The 23,395-nt window shown below is 42.3% G+C and overlaps 1 protein-coding gene across 8 annotated transcripts in view; it reads right to left on the minus strand.

Moving 5' to 3' along the window:
• ptprda (protein tyrosine phosphatase receptor type Da) overlaps positions 1–23,341 on the minus strand; it is a 196,149-nt gene extending 172,808 nt beyond the window's left edge. For all 8 annotated transcript variants that reach the window (XM_088394236.1, XM_088394226.1, XM_088394216.1 and 5 more), the window contains exons 1-4: positions 23,252–23,341; positions 22,170–22,310; positions 21,949–22,059; positions 21,820–21,859 (exon numbers count right to left, since the gene is read on the minus strand). The gene's annotated coding sequence lies outside the window, so the exon portion shown is untranslated. The remainder of the gene's footprint in view (positions 1–21,819; positions 21,860–21,948; positions 22,060–22,169; positions 22,311–23,251) is intronic.
• Between the last annotated feature and the right edge of the window lie 54 nt (positions 23,342–23,395).

The raw sequence follows: 23,395 nt of genomic DNA on the forward strand, positions 1-23,395 counted from the left end.
ACTGAAAAGACAAAGCGATGCACCGTCTGTTTTTGTTTTTTGAACGGTTCCCAATCAAAAATACTTAATAAAATCGTATTATCTACAAAATAAGTATGTCTGCGATACTGCTTGTAATACCCGTGACACGGCATCAGGGGCTGGGAAGGTAGAGTTTTCCCGGCAAGGTATTTGGTTGGTTAGCTAGATAAATGATAACTCACCCAAAAGCCCAACCAGATGATTTTTGGTTGCTACTTCCGGACTATAATAAAAAATGATAAAATTGCCTTAGCCTGGATGGATTCCTAGCCTCCTGATAAGATAATTCTACTGATGCATGTGCAAAGCTTCCCATCTGTCCAGGTATGATATGAAACGGTCAGAGCAGATGTCAAGTCGCCGTACAAACAGGGTTAAGGTAACAGACCGGCGTATAAAGACAGATGGCAAAGAAAGCATGAACTCACTAAATGCTACAAGCTGTACTCGGAGAATTCCCCTGCCAGATGACACATAATGGACCAAAAAACTGTGCATGTTATCATACGATGCTAAATGAGCTGTGAATACACACAGCTTTTTTTTGGTCAACAGGTGGCGTGGAGCCTTGCCAGACGAGCAGGTTAGAACATAAAATGCTCGGAGGGGGAAAAGATTAGCTCGATGACAAGTTTTTTTTTCCGTCAGGGAGCGCATTGGCACATTCAAGTGTCAATGTTTAGCCTTTGGGATGTCGGGGTACAAGTGGGATGACCCTCTACAAATACCCTTGACAAACCACAGAGTGATAGTTAACGCTTGGATTAGCTTAGCGTAGCAGCTAGCAAACGGTTCATCCCACCTAAAGCAAATCATTCATCCCTGTGATTGACCTCTTTGTGGGGGTGACAATTCCAAGGGGATCTCGACCTGCCGCAGCTGATTTGTTTCAAATGTCAACAGGAATGCGGACTGACTTGAACTTGATGATACAAGATATTAAGAAGAAAGAGGGAGGGACAGGATATTTTCCGCCAGAGATGGAATGGCGCAATTGGGTTTAATAAATAGTCGATTCCATCAAAAGCACATTGGCCAGTTTGTTTCTTAAAGCAGCCATGACAAGATGATTGCTAAAGCCTGTAAAACTAAGAGTGTGATTCCAAACGAGGCAATCAGTCCAAGCAAATTTTGTATGACATTTAAGTATTTTCTAACTCTCACTGGCCTGGAAGGACTTTCATTTTGGAAAATGGTTTATAACTGAAGGAGAAAGACAGCATATTGGTGTGTGTGTGTGTGTGTGTGTGTGTGAGGGGGGGTTCAATGAAAACCCCTGCTGGCAGACCCAATAGATATAGTCATCCATCCATGAAGCTCACCGCACTTTGTCAAGTGTCAAATTACGCACCGGCATGAGAAAACCGAGCTGTAGTCCTGGGGAAAACCGAGAATAATCAACTATGAAGTCAATTTTATCATTTTCTTTGCCCCCCCCCTCCTCTCTTCCCCGAAAATGTGAAGAATGACAATTGTCAGTGTGCAGTTTGTAAATTAAATTGTGATATTTCCCAAGATCTATTTCCTTGAGGTGTCTGCTATGCTGCCTGTGCAAAAATATAGCTGAAGGCAATTAGTGGCAATCGGGAGGCAAATGATTACACCCATTAAGATTTGGAATACCTCAGACGTAAGTAAGTCACAATATTGTATTACAATATTATATTATATAATATTAAATTATATTCTACTTTATTTTATGTGGTTTGACCACCACTGAAAAACACAACCCAAACATGAGCACTTTTGTTCAGTTTTAGAAGTATTTTCCTTCAAACGTAGACTGGCAAATCCCATCTGTCTCTGCAAAGACGCCGTGATCCTGCGGAGAAAAATACCGGAGACTTGCCGCCTCTACTGGGTGCTGTCACTTCAAGTCCACGGGTTAAAATTTAATGAGGCTTTAGAGGTGCTCCAGTTTTAAGTTTCCCCCCTAGAACAGTTTGGGTGTTGAGGGAGCGTGGTTTGGTTACCACGCAGGTTTCGAGCGCACTTATCGCTTGTCGGCTCCTGGCCTGTAAATAGCGTGTCGAGTCTCGTTATGTTCCGTAGGGAAACACGAGAACGGTCGGCTCGAGGGACGCCCCCGGTGCGCCGTTCTACAAAACACTCGGAAGGGCAGAGGAACAAACAGCAAGCGTTTAGAGTCGGATGGGTTCAAGTGTTCTAAGTACTTTGTGTTGGCAGGAACTCATTTTGGAGCAGGGACTACTTTGCGGGTTTGTCTTAGAAGTGAAGGAGAAGTTGTGACGTGAACGTAACTTAACATGGTGTTTCCGAAAAACTCCACGGATCAATGTGTCCCGCTTTTGTATAGCAAAACAAGACCCCTCGTACTTCCTTGACACCGATTAATGTTACTATTACTCTGAATAGGGGATATATCTTTTAGCGAATAGTTGATTACAGCTTCCAGAACCCCCCAAAAAAGTCATTTTGTGAATAGCAGACAGACTAGACAGCAGTTGACTGTATCCATGTATCCATCCGACTACAAATTGGAGATCATACCGAAAGCCTGTCTGTCAGCGACGCAGCAAGTGAGTGTAACATTTGCAGATGTCTTGTTCCTATCAGTTCACCATCATGACGTCCCGTCTCTAATACCCGTGCTGACAAGGAAATATAACATCTTTCATTGTGTCAAAACTCCTAAGCGGAAGAGCCATCTGACAGCCTACGAGCTAAATACGTCAAGCTATGTCACTCAAACTGCACCCGTGTTGGAGGCGAGCGCCGCTTCATATCGGAACTGATTGCGTATGCAGCCCGAGCACCGGGGCCAGGCCGGTGATATGTTGGACGGACACAAATTGTCCCTGCTGAAAAGGGGAGGAAAGTGGGGCACTCAAATGGTAACAAACCACAGCCTTGCCTCAACAAGAACCACCAACACCAAGAATTGATTTGTCTGTTTTGTAAGGATAGCCGAGGTAAAGCCGCAGACAAAATGAAATCCGCCCGCATTTGTTTCTCTCCGTTTTCAACCATTGCTCCTCTAAGGGCTGAAAATGAACAATCGGGTCCACATTATTTTGTTGAAATTATTTTCCAGGACTATTTCACCCGCTACGTTACCGGTCATGTTAACACAACAGTACAACTAATACATTCCATGCCCAATCTTTGGAGAAAAGATATTTTCTGAAACTGTATCATATATTTTGGATATCGAACCAGATTGCTACCATATTTCATAAGAAATCGGCCCAAAAAAGCAAACGACCTAATTCACAGCTACGAATCAATTCGCATCGACTCAAAAGAGCCGTTCAAAAGAACGATTGATTCGCAAACATCAAACTATGTTAAGATCTCACTTAAATTTTGACATCTAAGTGATATTGACTGATGGATTGGAGAGAGGATGGAACCAAGATTGGGAGGAAAAAAAAGTTTGAAAATGACCAAAAAAAAAAAGAATGCATAAGCCGAATATTTCGCAAAGGATTCCCTCGTGTTGTCGGGTCTTCAGCAATTAAAAGATTCCAAAAAGGGATAACTGTAATAAGATGTCCTTGCCAGAAACTAAGCCATCTTTGATCTTCCCAATGTTGCTCACTTGGTTGAGCCACTGGAAAAAAAATAAGCTTGTTAATTTTCTTACGATTTGGCTGCGGGATTCATCCTTGCATAACTACAACCTTTAAAACCCAACGAGGTAGCCCAAGTGAAATTGGGACACTTCAATTTCAAGCCTTTTTTTTTTCCAACAATTGCACCTCAAATAAGTTGAAAAATCAAGAACGTCTGTAAATTTGAACGTTATCTAAAGTGTCTGAAGTGGTTGAAATTGAAAAGTGAAATCAGGACACCTCGATTACAAAACTCCACATGTCGCCTTTCAGCGGCTAGGTAGCCATTTTTCGGCCATTGCTCTCGAAGCTACTCAATTATTAGTCTCCCGGAAAATCTCCGTTGATTGCGAGTGATATCTCAGCTGCAGATGTTTTCCGCCCACCAGTCAGGATGTGAAAGATTTGGCGTTGTTTAAACACAGCTTTTAGACTCGCCGAGTGCTGCTGCAAATAAATGCCATATGCCAAGAACACGGCCATTACACGGAAAGTCTCTCTCAGACAGGAAGCAATATCCCCAAGACGTCCACACGGGAGACGCTGTCAATGGAAAGGCGGGGGATAAATTTTCGACGGCGAGGGCAGCTTTTCTCAAAGACTGTCAGCCGTCCTCGGAATGTCACCGCAAAGTAGACGCCAGCCCATATTCGACTCGGGTCGTCTTCGCGAATCGTCTTGTCCCCCTCCAGATTCGGTTCCTGACGCGATTGCCTGTCAGCGAGACGTCAGATCGGCACCGCTGACTTCCGTACACGGAGGTGCATTTGTGAAACACGATGTCCATTACTAAAATATAAGCGTCCGTTGTGGAGCCGTTCATTTCCAGGCGAATCGAGTGACCTATTGAGCGTTGTTGACTCCAGGAATACTAACCTGTTTGGGGGGGGCCCCCGTGTGGATGTGAGGAACAATTAATCTATTATGCATGAGTTTCTGCGTGGGATGGCAGATGGAGGGAATCTTGGCCTGAATACCGAGGTAGCAGCACGGCGTCTCAACACTGTACAGAGGAGGAAAGCGCTCCGAGAGCATCCCATCACATCAAAGTGGAATCGATCGGATGCCGAGGCGCCGCGGAGCGAGGGGTCACGTTATGATGTGTACCAATTTTCACTGGGCAAACCTAAGAGATCCATCTTTAAGATTCCAGTGGATGGAATCATTTAGCCTAAAGTAACAAAAGCTAGTATTTATTTCTTTATAGGTCCCAGGTTAGCCTAGTAAATCCCGAGACTTGTGATAATAAAAACAGAGCAACAAATTAAAGATAAAAGGGAAATGCTTATTCACGGTTTGAAGGTGTGCAAAGCATGAAAATTCGAGAGGTTATTTTGTACTTGAGAAAAAAAAATAAAGGTGATGTTTTGACTAAACACCAAGTTTTGAAATCAATGAATAATCGTTTTATTAATCGTGATTTCAATATCATTCAAAATAGAGTTTTTGGGGTTTTTTTTTTTTTTCATTATCGCATGTCCCTAATGGAAACGTAGCCTGACCAACGTTTGCATGAGGAATAAGTCTCTCGCTCTAAAGGCGACTCTTTGTAAAGGCAGAACGATCCATTTTGAATGGCTCGTTTTTGGAACTCTGTGTCAGCTGCCTCAGTGGGGAGGCTAGAGCAGCTGCGAGTGGGTCCGTTTCCCTCCCTCTCGCTCCCATTTGTGCTTCCTCGGAAACTTCAAAGGCGAGCGCCGCGCTTCGCATGAACTACGGGGCCCATCGACGGGTTAGCGGCAAAAATCTCGCTTTAGCCACCCGAGTGTGTCATCTTCGTTCCGAATGCCGACCCCTCAAGGTTTTGTGCAACGTGCACCGGAGAGGGGGGCCAATCATTGCACAAGCTTTTCTTGGATGGATTCGTCGCCTATGCCGGCCACCTGGGTGCCGGCGGCAAAGATTTCAGCAACTTTTCCTGAGCTGAACCCTCCTGTTATGTTGGCGGGTTAAAATGACCCCTTGAAAAATTGAAAACTTTGAAAAAGAGATAAAAATGTGAATGCTGGCCTTGTTCGAACTCAGTTTTCAATTTGATCTATATTGTGACAAATCAAATCCAAAGAGGTCTTAGGGCAAAGACATTTTTTCATGGTTAAACACAGCGGGTCATATTGACCCCTGACTGTATTCGTGCCAACTATAACAAGCTAACAAGCATCTCCATAAGTTCACCATAAACGCTAACTTCCGTTTCTCGCTCCTCTACTCTTTTTTTCTTCCACGTCTTTCAGCGTTAATTAAATTCCGACACTTTGGGAACTAGGCGGCAACTTATCCGGAAATATCACAGCATTCGCGGTCACAAGAAGGTGGGCAGGGTGGGTGAGATGCCATGTATGCGGTGATAATGAGCGAGAAAATGTTAAAGCTCTGTGCAGTTTTCCAAAAAGCTGTTGGCTTCATTCTCAAGTTTGTTTTTGTTTTTTTCTTTTTGAGAGGGGGGGTTAATATGCATATTACATACAGTATCACGTTGCGGGTAACAATTAGTTTACTTTCGTTACTGCCGCAAGTAAGTTGAGTCATATGTTACCATACTGTGCTTGTAGCTTACAGTAAGCAAACACATAAATAAATAAATAAATAAATAAATAAATAAATAAATAAATAAATAAATAAATAAATACGTTCAAGGGGCTTTTGTACTAGCAAAATTACACTTTGAATTTTAATACATTTTATTTATTTTAAATATATATTTTTTAAATATATATACATATATATATATATATATATATACCTTATATATATATATAAGTCGATACCTGAATGACATTGAACATTTTTTAAATGAATTCAAGAGAATATCCACTGTGAATCAGTGGGCCAAAAGTCAATACCTGAATGACATTGAAAATTCTTAAAATTAATTCCAGAGACTATTTATCCACTGTGAATCAGTGGGCCAAATACTTTCAGACACCTTTAGAGAAGCACAACGAGGGTTACGGCACAAGAAAAGCAAATGACGCATTTATATATAAATAAAATCCCCAAGGCTTTATCGCTGAGTCCAACATGCCTAAGCTGTGATGGTGCTTGAAGTTGAATACATGATTGAGTATGTTGGCTGGATGGTGAAACATAAAATATGTAGACATGGGACCTTGCAATATTTCCAGCTGCGTTTTCCTGCTTACACCATCACTGTCACACATGCACCTAATCCTAGCGGGGGATAGTCAAGAATCCAATGCATAATGAAGCAAGGCGGGGATATTTTGCCTCAGTCAGGCCGTAGCGCCCGCGCATTGATCGGTTTGTAGCTCCGCGGGAATGAGAAGTGAGCGGGAACGCTGAGAGCAGTTCGCTCTGGAGTGTGAGAGGATTAGCCCGCTGTCCATTCAGCACTTTTTTTTTTTTTTTTGCGGCCTGCGGAGCACAATCGCTAGGTGCAAAAAAATGGGCTCTGTGCAAAATCCACCTAACGTGTTCGACTGCGTGTCAGTGCCTAATGAGCGCAGTGACGAAGCGAAGGGGCTGTGACGATTACGATCGTGTCGGGCATGTGATGGATTATGAAATGGCTGATGTGAAATGTTGATTGAACAATGTTTGGCATGATCAGGAGACATTGAACGTTTTGAGGATGATGATAAAGACAAAGTGACTAGCATGGTTTTGTGAGCTTTCACGAGTATCAAGTGTAATGACAGCCATAGACCGACTATTGCATCATCATTGCCAACAAAAGCGCGCTCTCAGTCTTGATTTAGTTCTTTTTTTAGTTTGAGGTATTAGAAAAAAAATGTTAGTGTCAGAAACTTTCCATGCTTTTTTTTCACAAATTGGTTATTTTCTCCGCATTTTGGTCAGAAACCTTTGGTAGCCCAAGCTACAGTCGAATGCTGATTACTAAATAATCTCAACTCAACTTCAAAAACAACCACAGCTACATCTAAAGTAAGACTCAGACATTAGAACAAAGACAGTTTCAACAATGAATTAACTGAAAACACAGTAACGACAATCAAACACTAAACAATGCAGAGTCTCAAGCTGAGATGAAAACAATCAAATAAAAATGTTTCAAAAAATATTTCGGTAGGTACGACATTCTATTGGTCTTAATTGGTTTAAAATGAGGAACCTTACGCTGAAAAAAAAAGCTGGCAGGAAATGAAATGAGGCGTCATATCGTGAAAAATATGTTATCTAAAAACAAAAATGAAATGAAGTCCCACTAGGTCAACATAATGAAGAAGTTTCAAAGATGAGCTCATCTTTAAAGTCCATTGCCAACACACTTCCAGCATGTAGGGAGATAATTAAAAAAAAAACAGTAGTTTTGCCAAGTGAAACAACATTATTAATTCATACTCACATATCCAATAAGCCATTAATGTTCCAAGCTTCCCATTCACATGAATGGGATGGACAGTATAAAAAAATAAAAAATAAAAAGCCACATATTCATGCTCGGGGCCAACCAAGTTCATAAAGAGCAACATTATTTTTCCCCTTTCTAGCCAAGGTAATGAGGGATGTAATATAGCTGATGAAATTGGGACCCCAAAGGGCTCAGCAGGCAGAGGCGCAGCATTAAAGCTTGTGATCACAGCGCCACCGGCGTTTCTCCTGGTGCAATAACCTCAACTGCCGCTGAAATCGGGTAAAAATTTAGATTCTGCGCCAGAAGCGGGCCGGAACTCACCGTTTTGTGGTTACGTTTATTATGAGGAGGAATATGAAAAAGAAGGGGGAAAACAGTCACAGGAGTGTAAAAACCTTCTGGCCTGTACATATATTTGGTCTTGATTGGATTATACGGCACTTTGCAGGCGCTCTCTAAAAAATTCGAATGATTACGATTCTTCAGTGAGGGGAAACAATTTGTTTTTTTTTGCCTGATTAACTTGGCTATTTGTACTGCTGAATTATGCATTTCTCAAAAGCCCATTTTATTTTATTAGCTGTAATATATGCAAATATTCTCCCGAGGGAATACTGGCATTAGAATAATTGACTGACCAACGCCAGCGTGAAAGAGTCACGACCGACCAATCACTGACGATGCGTTTGTTGACGGACATGTAGACTGATCGTTTGAATGAATAACAATTTCAACAATCCATCTAGATTTAGTCTCTGATATTTCCACTCAGCACTATTTGCGTGACTAATGAGTACTTGACCGTTCAGCCACCCGTGCTGCGTTTAGTGACAGACCTCCAGACCGATCAATGTTTAAACAAAGGGGTCACATGACCTACTGACCCACTAGTACTAGTTGGCCAATGCATGACAAGGCTTGAAGTGATTTTTTTTTTATTTCTTTGAATCAATCAATGAGGAGCAGTTTTCAAATTTTGAGGAGCAATTCTTTTGCAGGTTAGTCTCACGGACCTGTATGAAGATTTATATTAAACAATGTAACTAATATAATCTATTTTATTTAAAAAAAAAATGTTGTCTAGAATCATGCTCAAACATAAATTTCAGACTTTCCAGATTTCTGTGACATGTATTCGTTCACCCAAGCCACTTGATTCCATTATTAAACGATTTAATGTCAAGCCAAGGTTAGCTTAGCAATTAGCAATACTTCTCAGTCTCTCCTTGTCGTTGCTTCTTGACAACGAAACTTGAATGCAGGCCATGGAGCCAATGATTACTGACTTAATAGCAATTCTGTAACGTGTTTGATTACATTATTAAACGATTTAATGTCAAGCTAAGGTTAGCTTAGCAATTAGCAATACATCTCAGTCTCACCTTGTCATCTCTTCTTGAGAACGAAACTTATATGCAGGCCATGAAGCCAATAATTACTGACTTAATAGCAAGTCTGTAACGTGTTTAGCTACACTCCACTTGTTTCGCCACCAACCCAGTTAAATCTTGTTGCTGGCTAGCTAATGCAGCGTAAATAACACCAGGCTTGCCTCAACCTGTGATTATTAGCGGGTATGTCACGAGTGCAAAGCTTTTTAAAAACATCTCGCCGATTTAATTATCAGAAAATCTTATGTCTGTGATTCTTGGTTTTGCTATTCAGTGTGTTGTGCCGAGGCGCAAAATGCTAATTTGGACTCGGAAACTGTGAAACATATGAGTTACAGGAGCTAATAATCATGGGAAAATCAGCTTGATTCAATATAATCATTTTGTTTAGTTCACCAGTTTCCCTTCGGTGATAACATGTATAACATATAATTAAAAATCTGCCCGATTCCAAGTACGGGTACAGTTCACAACAATTCTCCATGCCGAGGAGTTCACATTTTAAATGTTAAGCTGAACCATTAAAGTTTTATACATTTCCTTTTTGATCGCCGCATCCGAGGTTCTGTGTTCCAGGTCATCAGAAGTCGGTTTAAAAAAAAAAAAAAAGTAGATAATCACCTCGCAAATGCCAGTGAGACATTGGGAGAAAATGTCTAGACTGAGGATACACGAGCACAAAAGCATCAATAATGTGTTTGCATTCTCGTCTTGGGAGAGAGCTGAATAATTCATACCGGGGCTGAAATATATTCCTTCCTCTTTGCTCCCGTTTCTCGACTAATGGCTCTTTCTTTCTGCTTAATTTCAGCCTCCGCATCCTCGACCGGCCTCTGATGGCGCGTGACGTCGAGCGCACAAGAATAACGCTAACATTAGCATGACTCTTAGCGGCCAAAAGCATTTGTATAACGGTGCTGCCGGAAATGACGAGGGGTGGGCGAAGAATGTAAAACCGCAAAAAATCCTTTCAAAATGTTCTGTGAATGCCTCAGCATTCACACGAGGATAAATATAACTCTAAAAACTCAAATCCACCATTAAAAAAAATCGACCGTACATATATCAGGGGAAGAAATGATAACTAAAGCGCATGAGCAATTCTCCAGCCCACTCTTCTCTTGTCTTTGCGTTTCCCCAATTAGGGCGACGGATTTGGCGGCGCGAGAATGCAGCAGGCGCTTGAGGCCTGAACAAAGACATGGTCATTGGCAGACCGATATCGATCTGGAAAGATGCTCCGTGTAACCCAACCGGCAGCAGAATGTTGTCCCGTGCTTTTCTTTCCTCCCACAGTCGGAAGGTGTGGCGTCATTTGTCACGGGAGCCGAGCGAGTTTTTTTTTTTTTTTTTTGGGTCTAGGTGCTCTTTCTCATTTGTCGTCGCGCAGTAGTTCAATTATTGTCGGCCGGTGGAAAAGCATCTCCTGCGAGTCCAATTCCCACCGATGACGCGGCCGGAATGTCAAGGTGGTAATTGATGAAATAGTCCTGCCCCTCCCCCAAATCCCACATAGTTCTTTTTTCCTCCCACTTTATCGAGTCGCCGTGCGGCACGGCTAAAAATAAAGCTTTCAATTCATATCAGGGCGGCTAACGAGTGTATTGGTTTCGTCATCGGGAATAAAGAAGCAACATTGATCGCTTGTCATCATGCTCCTAATAGATTTTACGCCCCAACTGCATATATTATGACAACCGCCCCACCTTCCCCCAAATTCCTGAGGGACTCGCTTTTACATTCTAATCTCCTCACTTGAAGACAGTTTTGCGCAGGCAGCTAATCAGGATGGCAGCTTAAATAAACCAGCTGAGTCGTTGATCGCCGACAATTTATTCCATTGGGGTTTCTGGTATTTGCGTTATCCTGAAAAGGTTTCTCCAGATAAGATGGGCTCAAATGGATTCAAAAATTCCTCAGAGTAAGACAGTGTTTGATTAATAAATTCCACAGCAAAAGTTTAGCAACTGACAGAATGACATTACTTTTCCATATTCTATCCATAAAAATGAGTTGAGAATTTTGAAGGGAAAATAATGACTCATTTTCATCTTAAGGTAAGTTGAAATCTACAAAAAACAAACAAAAAGATATCTTGAAGACATTTTAGTACAATCTCTTACAGTACTTAACTACATGTAGCCTAGTTTAGACCCTCAAGCACACTGTCACAATTTTCCAATTAACAGGAATATCAGTGACGAAATTTACGTCCAACCAATAAATCTTTAAATACCAGATTATTGTCAATAGTCAGGTTTTTAAAGGTCATGTAAATGCACGTAAAAACTGAATATAGGGGATGTTGAGAATAATTGTTAATTTTTTTACATGTGAAGCCCTTTGAGACTTGTCTGTGATTTAGGGCTATATAAAAAAACCTGACTTGACTCGACTTGACTTGCCTTAACTTGACTTGAATATTGTTTTTGAAAGTCTAAGACTCCCGGCTCACCCCTTTTCCAACCCGAATATTGGGTAAACCACGATGTGGTCACCTCTTCCGGAACGGGGTATTGGTTTGTGTTTCGATCTTGCTTTCAATCTATCCACGAGGAATTCGGGTATTCGTAGTACGGGGGAAGTACTGCGGCATCTTCACTGTAGCGAGCCTAACTTGCTTTCTCCGTGGCCCTGCATGGGCACCGGCGCGAGTGTTATAAAAGCTTTTATCTCTCAAGGATGCTCTCTCTGTGAGGAAACACTCAACTTGTATTATCTCTCCAACGCCAGCATGAATAACCATTTGGCTAACATCAGCATCAGCGTAGCCATCCACTTAAGCACAGTCCTTGATTGCAGAGAGACTGCGGAGGACAGGGAGAACGTTTCAGAGCCACCCGTGGGACACGCTTGGCCCCTTCCAGTAAAAACAGACACTAATGGAAGTGGAGACCCATGTAGCTTTTTTTTTGTTTTATTTTTTTTTAAACACAGGCCACGTTTTATGGTAATCATAAAGTAGGGCTAAATGGATATCGGGGTCAGACGTGAATGAGGCAGGGCGGCAGCGGCTCGCCGTCCGCCAGGTGTCTACGCGTCCTCGGCGGCACAAAACACTTTCAAGTCATCGCCTGACTCGTTTTCACTCGCCGTTTATGAAGCTCTCGGGGCCAGTTTATGAAAAATTCATTCGCCCGGTGGGATAAACAGCGAGCCGCACGCCGAACGGCGGATGTTACGTCCCGCCCCGCTCCGTACGAAACGACGCTTGCCGTACGTCATGCGCTGGAGCAGCTTCGGGGAGGAAGACGAATGTGGAAAGCGACGTGGCGTGAAAATGCAGCGAGAGATTTTCTCTGATGCGACAAGGAACGCAGCTTTTACATTTTCAAAGTTAGACCACTTTGGGAGGAAATAAAGTCGTCAGCAGAAAGAAGACAAGTGCGGTATTTCTGTTCCCGTAGTCATGTGGTATGCTACGGAACAATGCTCAGGGAATACGCGAATTCTAGCTAAAATAAGAAAATAAAAAACGGGAAATTGTTGGCACATGTAGGACACTGCTAGGTCTTGCCAGAAAATTCGTAGGAATACATTTTTAGAAAAAATGTGGGGGGAAAAAAATCATGATATATATCTCGATATAGTATTTTACCTACGACTACTAAAGATTAATAAAAAATAAAATGACACAAATATTCAGTGTCCATACATCTGGTAGGATGAAGGAACTCAAATAAGTATCCAAATGAAGATTGGTGTCAAACTCAAGGCCCGGGGGCCAGATACGACCCGCCACATTATTTTATGTGGTCCCTGAAGACAAATTGTGCTTTGACTTCAAGTGTCAATGCTAAAATTGCAAATTGTCTTCACTTTTAAAAACGACAGATATTACTAGCAATTTTTATTACCATGCATCTTTTTAAAATATTTGAAACATTTTTTACTAGTGTCTGATTTCAAAGTTCATTATTCATCAGTTTGTTGTGTAGCCTAAACTGTATATGAGTCGACAGTCATAATGGCCCTCCAAAGGAAACGATGAGTACAATGCGGCCCGTGAAAAAAGTTTGACACCCCTGCTTTCGAGGTTTTGGAACATTCGTTAAAAGGAACCCTAACCCTAACCCTAACCCTAATCGCTCCATTACTAGATAACTAACTAACCCACAACCAAATCTCACCACAAAATCCAGCATCTCCCAAAGAATTTGTAAAGGTGTCTATTCCACCCAATTGATGATAAACGATACAAGATATTGTTGTCCCGACATTGGAGTCAAAGTTCCATCGTGACTTATACGCATGAGATATTGGAATTTGCACAAATTTATTGGGTTCCTCTGGGTATATACGTACGGGTAGGCACGGGCAATCAAGACACGCTCATCTGATAAATTTAATCTCACTCGGCTGGAATTACATTCAGAGTCCAATTCAAACGTAAAACAATGTAATCCATATCCATAGCCCGACAAATCCCTCCGTGCATGAATTCATTTCTTTCGCACTGCGAGATTAATAGCAGCCCGAGGCTGGTCGGGATAAAAAGAGCGCAAATACGTTGGCCACGAGCTATGGCTAATTTGAGCTGCGATCACAATGGTCATTGTGTTAAGATCATATTCTCATCAGCACAAGTGCAGTGATTAGTCTTGTGTCCGCTGGTATGGAAACCCGGGAAAGCCTTTAAGACCCGGCTGGCTCTCGAGGAGGAGAGGCCGAGGGTGGCACATTTGGGCCACCTGATTGTGGATAAGTGGCTTTTTTTTGTGTGTGTGTGTGGGGGGGGGGGCACTTATATCTTTTCTGAGACTTGTGAATGTCCAATTAAGGAAAAAGATAAAGCACACTTTGAGTTTCAAAAGACTCGTGTGAGATATGTGGAAGGCCAATTTGGACTTAGGAACCGCTTTGGCTACCCTTTCACTTTTAATGTGTTTTTGTTTCTCTCCTAATCTCCGTGGTATTCATAAGTGGGCGGAGTCTTGTGTAATAAAAGGTCAGCAGGAGTAGCAATTTGTCACTGCCTCATCGCTATTTATGTATTTATTATTTATCGTTTCAAGTGACTTGGACAAGTATTTTAGCTGGTGAGAGAAGGATTTGACAGGGAACACCTACATTTTAAGGTTGCTCCGCCCAGAAAGCGGACCTGGTTAGAAGATACTTAAATGGATGAGTCGAGGCATACGTAAAAGGAACTGAAGCCAAACCGGTTGAAACGGGAAATAACAGTGGCTCTGGATGATAATATCAATTTAAAACAAAATCGATCCACATCTAATTTTGCATATTCAATTAGAGCGGCCATCTTTACCGCCGAGATTATATACACTGTTGATTTCACCGCCTTTTTTTTTTTTTTTTTTTTACTTCTTGGAGATTAGAGGGTAAGAAAGAACAACTGAAAAGAAAGACGCACCGTAACGCCATCAACTTCAATTCATGCCGCGGTGGTCCCTGCGAGGAGCGTGTAATCGCAATGACACACTGGTGTAATCCATTTAAAACACTTTGGCTCAGGCCTAAGGCGGCTTTGACTCCCACTGCAGGCTTTTTTTTTTTTTTCCCCTTCTCATTCTACCCAAGCCAGATACGTTTCACTGCCTGACTGCAATTAGCACGGCTGTCTGGAACGGGAGGGCGGATGTTCACGTCGAAACACCTTTTGATCATCTACAAATGAAGCGTGAGCTCATTGTCCATATGAAGAAGCGCTCTCTCGCTTTTTCTTGCCCGGCGTGACAAGCCCGGCGTGATGGTGCCACCGGATCTCATTGCTTAAGCAAACATTAGCTCACGCTTAACCTTTGCAACCGTGCCTGCAGGGGAGGCCACCGGTGAGTTGTTAAAACAGTGACTTATAAGCTTAATGAAGTAAATATACTGGTGGGTTTTATTTAATGCCGGGTGACCTGAGAGGTCAATGCTAATTGAACTAATTGCACACTCAGAGGGACCATATTAAATGGCTTGCCAGATGATTTAGCCACCGCTAAACGTCGGCCGCGCAGTACTGGAAATTAACGCCGCTGTCGCCGGGTTTTTCTTGTTGCTAATTTTTGTGGTACTTTGTCCAAGCTAATTTTGTTACTATGCCAAGGCCAAGTGTTGAAGTTTTCTAGATCGGTCTTGAAACCATGAATTGGCTCGAGACCACTCTTTTAAGGGTCTCGGTCTCATAATCAAATTCATTTGTATTTGGTCTTGTCTCAGTCTCTGGATTTTTGATCGAGACGTTTCGAGTACTATTGTCATCAATGAAAAACCCAAAAAATCCCTCAGAACACCGCAGTCATAGACAATGTGATAAAAAAAACAAAAAAAACCGTTTTTTTTCCCCTCAATCGTTGTTTTCTAACATTCAGAACAAACAGTGAATTTCTATTACAGCCAAGCTAGCTTATGTAGCATTGTCAAAAGCTGATTTTATTGGTGAGAGGGTGATTTTTCTTTGGTATCAACCGTCTTGGTCTTTTCTTGGTCTTGATTTCCAAATCTTGGTCTTGTCTCAGTCTATATACTTCTAGTCTCAATAGTCTCGGATGTTGTGGTCTTAACCACACTACCAAGGCCAAACAGGATGATGAAACTTTTGTTGGGGGATGTTATCTGTCTTACAATTTTTCTCAAACTTTACTGAACCAAAGCATTTCACGTCAGAAAAATCTCCCGGCAAACCACCAAAGACAAATGTCACAATGTCGAAATACTACTACAATCTGGAGCCATTAACAGCAAAGACGATATACTCTGAGGAATTTAAAAAAAAAAACGCAGAGGCTTTTTGTCAACTGCTCTGTTATCTGGTGGAAGGCCATTTAATTGTTCTGCCTGTCTCTATATGGTTCATAAACACATATTGGCAGCACTGGGACAAAGACTCAAGGCAACCTGGAAATGGCTGAAATGGACAGTTACCCTTGAAAAAATTCAGAGGAGGAAGAAAAATAGAACCGCAATGGGGGTTCTTGCTGTATGGATCTAGGCTAGAATCACACCTTTGAGACAACCTTCGGAACCAATTTGGTTCTGTGTTAACATACGGAATGAAAGTTGGACGTTTTTCGGGGGGGGTAGGGGGCTTCAATCCACCACATTAACAGATGACGTCTGCCTGGCACCATGTTAATAAGGCAGCTCTTCCCTGGACTTGCAAGAAATAACACCAACTCTCGAAAGGATATCACATTCCCCAAGTCAACAGCTCAATCTCACCTTCCTCGCGCATTGCCATCACTCCCCCCCACCACCACTCTCCCCCGCCGCCCATCACCTCACCCACTTTCATTCCGACTAGATGGATCGTCTCAGCCTCAATTCCACGCTTCCTCAGACGGAGAGATTGATTTGTCTGCAGGACTCCGGTGACCTTTGATATGATCCAATAAGGGACACATGGCGCTAACCATATTAGCCAATCAAAGGGGGGAGGCACATTAGGAGTGAAAGGAAGGTATTCCCCTTACCCGGAGGCGTTCCGACCGCTAACTTTTTCCATAGCGCTTGATCGTCCGTCCATCTCCTGCCAACCCAAATGGCAGGCCCAGAGGGGAACTAAAAGACGTGAATTGCACTTTGCCTAAAGGCCCTTGGCCTCGAATTAAATTTGAACATCGATCCAAGTTATTTGTAGTGGAATGCTACAGCACATTTATCTTCTTTGCCCCCCTTTCTTTTCCCTGTCAGTTTATTTAAGTATTCTGTTGCTATCATCTTGGGTATTCCCAAATTCTCTTTTGAACGGTATCCCTTGGAGGGAGTTTGATCTTTCCAGACTCTTTCAAGGCCTTTTTCCAGGGCTGTGTGATGTTACGGTAAGATTTAACTACAAGACTTAAAATCGAAGGATACTCGCTTTGTTTAAACCTACAATACACAAGTCTTTAGGGAGTATTTTAGGAGTTTTCATCCAGAATAACAATTTTGTACCCCCTTGAAGATACCTGTGGTTTGTACAAACTGTTACACAACTATTCATTGCTTCTGTGTAGGGTTTTGTTTTTAGGGTTAGGGTCATTAATATCTGTCGTGGGTATGTAAGTCAAGTTATGAATTATTCAGAAGAATACTATAGGACGCAGGTGTCCAACTCTGGTTCTCGAGGTCCACTATCCTGCATGTTCTAGATCACAAGTATCAAGTTAGGTCTTCAAAGGCCACTATCCTGTATGTTGTGGATGTTTCCATCCTCTGATCCATGTAACTCAAATGTTTTGGATCGTTATCAGGCTTCTTCAGAGCTTGCTGATGAGCTGAATTGGGTGTGAGAGGAAGGGAAACATCTAAAGCAAGATAGGAGCCCTCGAGGACCAGATTTTGACACCAGTGTTTTTCAGCCAGATCTGAAGAGGACAACAATCCTGATCATTTGGGTGTGTTTGAGGAGGGAAACGTATAAAACATGCAGGATAGGAGCCTTTGAGGACCAAAGTATACCCAAGAGTTTGCTCTAGGATAAGTTTGCTTTTAAAGAAAGTCTGGAAATGACCAGGCCAAGTAGGTTATTGAGCGATTCTTGCCCAGGACAGTAAAAAAGACATCATTATACTCGGCTACACATGCCTGAGACATTTGGTAAGGTGTCAAGACCTCAAAAAGTGGATTCACTCGTCGGAATAAGAGCTAGAAGACGAAACGAAACGATTTCAAGAAGGACTTTACACGGTGTGTTCAAAGGTTTCGACAGATCCCAGCTTGCCCCTTGTTGGAACATGAAGCGGAAGAGGGCCATGCTGCGAATTGGCCAAGTGGTGCGAAAATGAGATCACAAGGCCCTGCCATGTAACAAGAGCAAAGAGAGGGGGAGGGTGTTTGGAGAACCAAAACGCTCCTCCTCACTACCCTTGGTTTGTCATCTCCAAACGAGCAGAACTGAGCTCCGGAAGCCGGGGTCTTAGATAAAGACGAGCCCAGTATGGCCCGAGCGTCGCGAGGGAGACTGATCCCCGCTCTCCCTCAATCCCTCATTGTTATTCCCCCATGATGCCGAGCGGCCAAGCTCCGGCAGGGCTGTCTGAGAGTGAGATGGTGGTGTTTACATGTGTGCTCCCTTTCAGATCACTGTACACACAGGATTACGGAGGGATTGCGATGTTCTAAGCCTTAAAAAAATAGAAATGCCATCTCCCATTACTGTCACTCCACGAGCAGTCTTTACATTTTCCGTCATATTCCGAGATGGTGGAAAAGGTTCATTATCATCATTAATCCCTAGATTTGTGATTCATGACAATTTTAGGGTTTATCAGCATTGCAGAGGAAAACATTGACAACCAGAATAAAACTGACGCTAAAGTGGTCAATACTAATAATTTGAGATGCGATGGACAGTCAGTTATAGGGGAAGTCAACTCAAAAGTTTTCTTGACAACAATATTTGTGACCCCACTAGTCAAAACCAGAAATTCAGATTAATATTATGTTTGTGGAGTATGAGTTAAGCAACGAAATTCATCCATTCTTATCCATTTCAAGGGGGCAGCCATTTTGTCACTTCCTGTCAACTGAAAATGACATCACAGTTGCCAGGTCTTTGGTGACAACCAATCACGTCTCAGCTTCAGAAAACTGGTGAGTCGTGATTGGTGGTGCAAAAAAGTTGTGGGACCCCTGATCTGGAGCACGCCCTAAAGCAAGTCCTCTAAAAATGCATTCACTTATATGCGCAATATTCAGATTAAATCCCTTTAATAGGATTTAATTCAGCCAGAGCGAAAAAAAAAAATCTTCTGTTGAAAGAGTAGCCATAGCGGCCTGACTGGTCGACGACACAGCCGCTACAAAATGTATTTTCAAATTTTAAGCGTATGCTTTATCTTCTTCCGTCATTTAAATTACATCCATGATTCACAATGAAAATGAGGATCTTTCCATTATTTCCAGCCTCAGCTGGTGTTTCCTGTGCTCAAACCCAAGTGAGTAAAAAAAAAAAAAAAAAAAGAGAGCAAACAATAGGGACGATGTGGCCCTACATCTTACAAATAGCGGGAGATTACTGCCATAAGCAACAATGGCCTAATTTCCCGGTTATACGTTTAGCCACGATTCTCCAAGGAAGAGAGTCTGCGTATTGATTTAAAATGGCCGTTCCAGATCCCGCTTTCACTTTCCCGTCTGCTTACGTCTCTTTTCTTTCCACAGAATGCTCGGCGTCTCCGCAATCATTTTCCATCCTGGAATTCCCTTTCGATGCTAACTGAGTAGGGTCAAATTGATTTCTCTTGTTGGGTTCCGGGCTTGGAGCTGTGCTTACTGCTGGTTGCCTTCATACCCGTCAAGAGTAGCGTCGGAATTTATATGGCGAGAGAGAGAGAAGCTGCATATGCAAGCGCGTTCACTGGCCGGAATACAAGAAAGAATCCTTTAATTGGGGGGGAAGTCAGCGGCTGGATCGCATAGATCAAGCTTAATAGCGTTCACGTCTCCCGCGGAAGGCAAACATTGTCGTAGCGCAACTTAACAAGCGTCTGATTTACGAGCGGAGCCATTCGCACAAGTAAACAGCGCAGGTGATCCGCTTTTCGTCCGGCGCAGCATTTTTAGAGATTCGTGGCAGGGGCACATTTCTCACACTAAAAGTGCCAGTAGGATTATTGCTGGGCAGATGGCCAAAGGGGATTGCGAGCAGGTCATGATTAGAACAAATTTAGTCACTGTAATTATTTGAACACACAAATATAAAACTTGGGGCAAACTGTGGGCTATACCACACAAACTTAAGACAGACAGGCACAAGGCCAGAACTTTTAAACCAAAAAAAAAAAACACTCTGCCTGGCCAAACCCTTTCCATCGTAAGTTGTTCCTAGGTAGACTTTATGGGACACTGACTTTTTTTTGTTGTTGTTTTTTGTTTTAAAAAAGAAAACAAGGGAGGCATCAGCCAAACATGCTGGTGAGTAAAGAAATAAATAAACACCATAAGATGAACGACCGGGGAGTTTTTTTTCCGTTTAGATCTTTTCTGTGTTCACATTAGGCGCAGACACATTATTTTAGGGCAGCTCAGCAGTTTTGTGAAGGAAAAAAAAAATGTGGCAGGTTTATCTAATGATCTGACAGTGCAACCTCATTATAAAAACTTCCCAATGGGACTGGATTGCTTGGAGCCCGAAACCGTGGACCTCCATGGAGGTGGTTCTCACGGGTACGTTGCTCAAAATAAGGGCTTGAGATTTTGTATGTGTGACGTGAGGAATGTCAAAATATCAGTCATGGTTTGACACTGGAACGGATTTAGTAAAGCCAATAATTCACTTACACTCCCCATAAAAAGGAAAATTTGACACGCCACAGAGTAGAGTGTTCATAATATTGCTAAAAGTGAATGCTTTCAAAAACGAGGTTTGAAACTCATGAAGACAAAAATATCAAGCCTTTGTCGGCTGAATATGATGAAACCACGCCCCCACTCATGTGTCAACTGTCAATCAAACATCACTTGCACCATACAACAGATATCATCATTCGTCAGGCTAATAAGAGAACTGACATATTTTTGGCCAAAGTCAGATTTCTAAAAAAAAAAAAAAAGATGCAAAAAAAATGCAAAAATGTCCAAATCTCAAACAGCCAATCAGACTTACTGCTACATACGATGATGTAGTTCGAGTTGGTGAGTCAGCCACTTTTACCCAATTTCAAAATAAATAAAGAAAAAGATGAATTAGGCAGTTAACGTTATTAGCGTGACGATATCGTGTGGGAGGCTGCAACGTAAGTGCGTCAATGAGCCTATTTTGAGACACCACGCCCCCTCGAAAAAAAATCTGAAAAACATTTAAAAGCTCAACAACTCAGTTTTAGACATAGTGCACATAGTTATCTTCAATGTAATATATTCTGGGAAAAAAATCTCAGTTTACATTACAGGGTCTAACTTTTTTTTATGATTCAACCCTTAAGAGAAAAATGATAAGATTGATTGATCGTTGTGATGATGTCACACATTTCTTGACCTGCCATATATTGCAACTGCCAAGTCTTGCATGAAGGTACTTTCCCCCCCAGTGTCAAAAAACACCTTGAAAACCACATTTGGAATAAGCAGGGGGAAAAAATTGATTTTGTCGACCTCAGTAATTTTCACACCAAGGCCTACTCAGATGTTGGGGGGGGTTGAGTGTTGGCCAGTGGAGCCCACTTCCTTGCGACAGCTCGGAAGTACGGTCAGTGGTGCTCATTCGGCCTCCCATGACAAACACCTTCCCCCATTTACCACTTTCCTTATCAACTTTTCTAAACTTTTCCATCACAATCTCAGCTTTCAACACCACCTCTACCTTTCTGAAGGTTCAAATAACAGGTCATTGCCACTCCACCCCAAAAAATACTCTCCAGGTGTCCCAAAAACTTTTTTTCAGAGCATGCCCCCATTAAAATGCTGCTGTTGCTGCATCCCGCTTTTTTTTTTTCCCATCAGCGGTTAACGGTGCACAGCGAGTGGCATAAGCAATGTATAAATGATGAGGGATGTACGTGGCGGAACATCACGCATCCCAACTTCACCGCACATAAAAAGATGCAGAGGAAAAGTGTTCACTTACTATACGCGCCGAAGCGGTTGAGCGGTAAAGCACCCGGTAACTGCATGGGGAAAAAAAGACAGAGAGGTTTAGGGAGATGTGGTCGCCACAGTCAAGGTTGAAATTCTCTCATCCCAACATCTTACTTACCAGGGCTTGGAGGTTTCATTCCGGAAGAAATTCCAGAGGAGTCCCTTTCATCCAAGTCAGAAAACAGCAATGCGTTTCTTATTCCAAAAAGGTTGTTGTTGTTTTTTGAAACTGTAAGAGAAGAATTCCATTAGCCATCATCAAAAGTCCAACATCTGGGATGAGCAGGGAAAAAAAGTCAAAATGTTTCAAATTGTGAAGGTGGATCGGGCACATGGTACCTGCTCTCTTCGGCACTGTCTGGATGAGAGCGCCAAGAAGAGGACAGGCAGGGCGCAAAACGCGCTTTTCCCGAGGAAATGCAGCCGCTGCGCGCTGTCAGATTTACACCAGCACGCGCGCACACTCATACAGCTCACGGGCTTGGAGGAAGAGAGAACCAGAATTCGTGTGTGAGCGGGAGGAGAGAAAGTGAGAGAGGGAGGGATTCCCACTCTCGCCGCAAGGGGGCAAGCTAGAACGGTAAACTCAAAACAGTCTATTAATTTTTATGGATGCTTTCAAGTGAATATTAAAATTCATGTGTGTATGAGTTAGCAGGCTGCGTGCTGGTCTATGGACATTGAAGTGGGTGCCATTTATTTTTGGAGCTTGAACAATGGCACCATATTGACATACATGGTAAAAAAAAAATATTACTGATGATAATAATAATAATAATGCAGACTCTAAATTCAGATGCACTGAAACATAACTGTTTGCCACAATGTTATGGATTGTTCCATTGTGCACCGTTAATGTGTAGGGTCATTTAAAAAATCTTCTCAAAACAAATTTAAAAGATCGGTAATTTTGAACAAAATGTCTGAAAGGATTCAAGAATTCACAGGTACATAAACATCTACTGTCATTATTGTTCTTCATTTTGACCACGATCGATTATCATCACAATCGCGATATTCGATCATTTTTGTCTCCTACAGCTTACCGTCGACGTCCGTGCGCCGTGTTGGCGGAGCGACTTCCGGAACATTACTGCCACCTGCAGCTTAAATTTTGAACGACACTAAGTTGAAAAACTAATTAATTAAACGAAAATCCTATTAAACAAAGATGCGCAATTTAATACACATATTCACATAAAGGTGGAATATAATAAACATAAGCTACGTGAAATAGTTTCGCTTGGCGGCTTTATCAAGGCCTGCCAAATATGCGCTGTCTTCATTTGTATTGAACGTTACCGACTAGTTTGGTGAGTAACCAAAAAAAGATTGGCTGTGACTAAAGCGCGCACCGAACAATGTTAATATAAATGTAATTTAATTCAATATTTGGCCAAAATTGGTTTTATCTCACTTACCTACAGCGAACGAGCGGAAGAGCTCCTACGTCATGCTAATTTGCAACAGGTGTCACGCTAACACCAAATCGGAGGGAAGCACCGGCACGGAATCTTGGATCCGGAGTTTCATCTCAAAGGTGGGGCATACTATCTTTCCGTTTT

The sequence above is a fragment of the Syngnathus floridae genome, chromosome 1, assembly GCF_059516105.1.
Source record: "Syngnathus floridae isolate MCC-2025c chromosome 1, RoL_Sflo_1.0, whole genome shotgun sequence".
Taxonomy (NCBI): Eukaryota; Metazoa; Chordata; class Actinopteri; order Syngnathiformes; family Syngnathidae; genus Syngnathus; species Syngnathus floridae.